The sequence below is a fragment of the Adiantum capillus-veneris genome, chromosome 8 (assembly GCF_014529385.1).
Source record: "Adiantum capillus-veneris isolate H3 chromosome 8, ASM1452938v2, whole genome shotgun sequence".
Taxonomy (NCBI): domain Eukaryota; kingdom Viridiplantae; phylum Streptophyta; class Polypodiopsida; order Polypodiales; family Pteridaceae; genus Adiantum; species Adiantum capillus-veneris.
This window is the reverse complement of record NC_140938.1, coordinates 5,596,635-5,600,640: the sequence shown is the minus strand read 5'-3', so window position 1 is coordinate 5,600,640 and position 4,006 is coordinate 5,596,635. Positions and strand designations below refer to the sequence as shown.

Here is a 4,006-nt window from a genome sequence, read left to right as displayed (position 1 = left end):
TGGTTATGGTCTTCTAATAGAGTAAAATATTAATGATTTGAATAAATATACTAATCCCCATTTTTGAAGAGTTGGATTGAAGAGGATAGTGCATCACACCTCTTTAATTTTAGTCCCCACTCCCTCAATTTTGTGTGTGCAGGTAGTGATATACTTGGCTTTTGTAAATGAAGCAACACTACTACAGCATTCATTGACCATTTTATTTGTTTATCCACTCAATTTGCCAGTTTGCATGCTTCTCAATCCCATCATCTAGGGTTAAGGCTTTCTAAAGTGAATGAAAGATCTGTACATACTTCTGAACTTATTCAGAGATACCGCCAAAATCGAAACTAGCTCTTTTTGAGAATTATTAGATAAGGAATGTTTTTCAATAGACATGGGGATACACACCCTACTCAAGATATGAGAAGCACTAATTTTCAACACATGAGACGAAACATCCGGCCTTTGCTTTGTGTAAATTTATGTATAGCATATTGATACAAGGGCAAGCAAAATCTCATGTAGATGTCCTCACTCTTCCATCCTCTGTTCCTGCAGCAATTGCTTCCTTCTTCTTTTGCCTCCTGGACACCGTCCGACTTTGCCAAGGACACCTTCCATCTTAATTAGTGGATGATTTTTTCTTGTGCAGCTTCTTGATTGATATCCACCTCATTCCCTGCATCCTCACACACCTTGGCATTCTCTTTTTGCACCCCACACTGTACATCAGCTTCTTTTGGCACAACTTCCTGCTTCTCCTCTGTCCCTTCATTTGCCCCCTCTTCCTTCTGCTCTCCATCTCGCCTTTTGACCTTCGATTCCCGTAACTCCTTAATTAAGGAGCGCAGAGCCTGCTCAGTATCTCGCTTGTCTCGTGTCATCACCTCACTTACATCTGCAGGCGTCATTTGAACACCCTCCTCATCCATCGCAGCCCGCACCTTCTCAAAGAGAACATGATCTTCCAGCTTCAAATAGTTCCTGGCCAGCACTTTGAAAGCTTCGAACCCGCAGTATGAGAGATGGATGTGCATATCCATCCTGCCAGACCTTAACAATGCAGCGTCGAGCTTCTCAATGTGGTTGGTGGTGAATACAAAGATGCGCTCACTTCCACAGCTCGACCAAAGGCCGTCTGTGAAATTGAGCAGGCCAGACAAGGTAACCTCACTCACTTTCTCTTCTCTCTCTGCCAGCCCCAGCATTTTCTCCTCATTTTCTGCATCTGGTTTTTTTGCCTTTTTCCTCTTCCTTTCTGACAAATCCAATGAGCAATCAATGTCCTCTAGCACTATAATAGCCTTGTTGCTGGTATTGAGAAGCAAGCTTCTTAGCTCTGCATTGGACTTCACCTCTGTGAGCTCCAAATCGTAGACATCGTACTCGAGGAAATTTGCCATGGCTGCAATCATGGTCGACTTGCCTGTCCCCGGAGGCCCATAAAGAAGGTACCCTCGCTTCCATGCACGCCCTACATCCTTGTAAAACTGTTCACCATTGGCAAAGTCAGTCAGATCATCCATAATCTTCTGCTTGAGGGCCGGTTCAAGAGCAAGGCTGTGGAAAGTTGCAGGATGCTTGAAAGGAACAGAGTCCCAGGGCTTGCGTCTGCCCCTTGGATCGTGGCTCACATTGGTGTAGAGAAGCCGATCGCGCCGCTTGAGTTGTAGGGCTTTTGCATTTTCGAGGAGGCTGGGAAGATAACCGGACATGATCTTCTCTCGGTCCTTGCGGTGGATGCGCATGTGCAAGGAGCGGCGCTTGTCCGGCATCGTCTGCCAAGAGATTGTCATGCTCTGCTTGCGTTCAGAGCTGCTAAATTCCCACCAGATTTGGGAGCCCTCATAGACATCGACCACACGCTCATGCTCCCCGAGGCTGCAAGTGAGCACAGATGCGTTCTTGGGCTGAATGAGGGAGAGGCGGCGGGCGCTGCGGGCCGCCTTGTCGCTGAGATGGAGCTGGGCGGCGTCATAGAGCTCATTAAGCTTGGTTCCATCATACTCCTCGACAGCGTAGTCGACATAGCTGGAGAAGATAGCATTGTAGATGCGAACCCCCAATCGCTTGCAGGCAAAGGAGAGCTCATGGGGCATGAAAGTGTTAAGCAAGCCCTGGATGAAGCCTAGGAAGGCAAAGATGGCTCCCATAGAAATCCATGTCTTCTCCATTGCAACACTACTCACAGGACAGGCACGCTGCTATGAAATTCAACCGCTTTACGTTGATATTGCTTGCATAAAGCTCCTTAAGAGTGCTATGGACCGCCCGTCAATTCCTAACTTGATCACCACGGGGAATTGAACCGTTGCCGTATGCCTCTACAATTTCTAGCGTCAAATGACGAATGGTATAGGGTTGCACTGGAAAGTCAAAAGACCTTTTTTTTCCTAGCTAGTTTTACGAGATTGCACCCACGCACCCTCACCCGCATGTCGCAGGGGTTGAACGATATCGGGCACACTTAAAGCCTCTCACCTTTACCATTAGGCCAATTCCCCTTCATCTAAAGTCAAAAGACCTAAAATGCCTTTATAAAAAAGAAGGTCTTTGGCCTTTCTACATGTAATATCATACATTTGATTTTCTTTCTTCTTTTGCCATTCATCATCCTCTTTCCTTAGTTGTTTCTTTGCACACCATGGTAACCTCATCTATAAGATACTAGTACGGGCCGGCCACCTTCGGCGGCCTCTCTCTCTCTCCCCCTCTCTCCCTCTTTATCGCATGCAAAGGGACTTGTTTTTGTTTTGGACTTTAGCCTTCATGTCGCCGATTGCGACACATATAAAGGGCTCCCCCTTCCGCCATATTATGTTAGTAGATATCACCATACATCAGGTTCGCGCTGCTTGACCTAAAGGTTCCCTATGTTGCAGGACCTCCCTTGCTTGGGCGGATCAGTTTTGAGCATCAATAAAAGTCTGTTCAGCTACACGTTGTTTAGCCTGTTTTTCTTTTTGGAAAGTGACTCTTGCAACAGCAATGTGCATAATGCATCAAACTTGACAACTTCTGGTTTTCCTTGGGTCATGTCTCCAAGTACTAGCAAACGTCTGGTACAAATCTGGCAAAGCATCAAGAACAATCTGCACAAGGGAACTGTCAGAAATGACTTCGCTTGCAGAAATAAGTTGCTCATTTATATCCTCGACACCAGTAAGGAAAATGTTCATTTCATCTTCCTCATGCATAATCTTCGACTCCAGCTCTTTACGCAGCAAAGCAATTTTAGCCTCATTGCGACTTGCATAAAGACCAACCAAAATATCCCAAACTTGTTTTTAGATTTTGTTAAACGAATATGAGGAGTAATAGTGCGCTTCACAGACAACACAATCAAAGCATTAGCCTACGCATCTTTTACATCCCAACTAGCTTGCTCAGCCGTAGGCAAAATGTAATGGAATATGACCATGACATGGAAATAACCATAGTGAACATTTCCATTAAGAGGGTTCTTTAAGGACCATAAGAAGAGTACTTGATTAAAATTAGCAAAATGAACATTACACCTAATTAGCTTGGCATGAATAATACTTGTAAAAGAGAGAGAGAAAGGATTATAGAAATTGACAACACTTGAGGACCGAATTTACTTGGAGTCGGTCCCCCCTCCAAAAGGCTTTTGCATTATGGGTTCTCCCAGGAAGAGAGACTTGGTACAATACCAAATTTGTGTTGCTTGTGACCTCGTTGGTGCAATGAAGATGGTAAGCTTCATGCACTAAGATTATGCCCTTAACTATCTTACCAAAGCATTAACATGTCCCCGACCTCAGTCCCAAGACCTCAAACACCTTCGAAGGCGGAGAGACCTAGTAGGGAATGAGATAAGGGAAGAGGAAGAAGAAGTACGGTTGATATTACTCTTGTTCTTTAGCATAGCATAATAGCATAGTATGGAGATGAAGGAGATGGCAAGCATGCACTTTTTAGCATGGCTCTTGGTTGGATTTGCATTCCATAGCCAAGAATTGTTGGTGTAGGCTCTCAACTTCTCAAGCTTGGAGAA

The 4,006-nt window shown here is 44.9% G+C and overlaps 1 pseudogene; it reads right to left on the bottom strand.

Annotated features, from left to right (window-relative positions):
* Window positions 1–326: 326 nt before the first annotated feature.
* On the bottom strand, window positions 327–2,255 carry LOC147451616 (AAA-ATPase At4g25835 pseudogene; annotated as a pseudogene).
* Window positions 2,256–4,006: the final 1,751 nt, after the last annotated feature.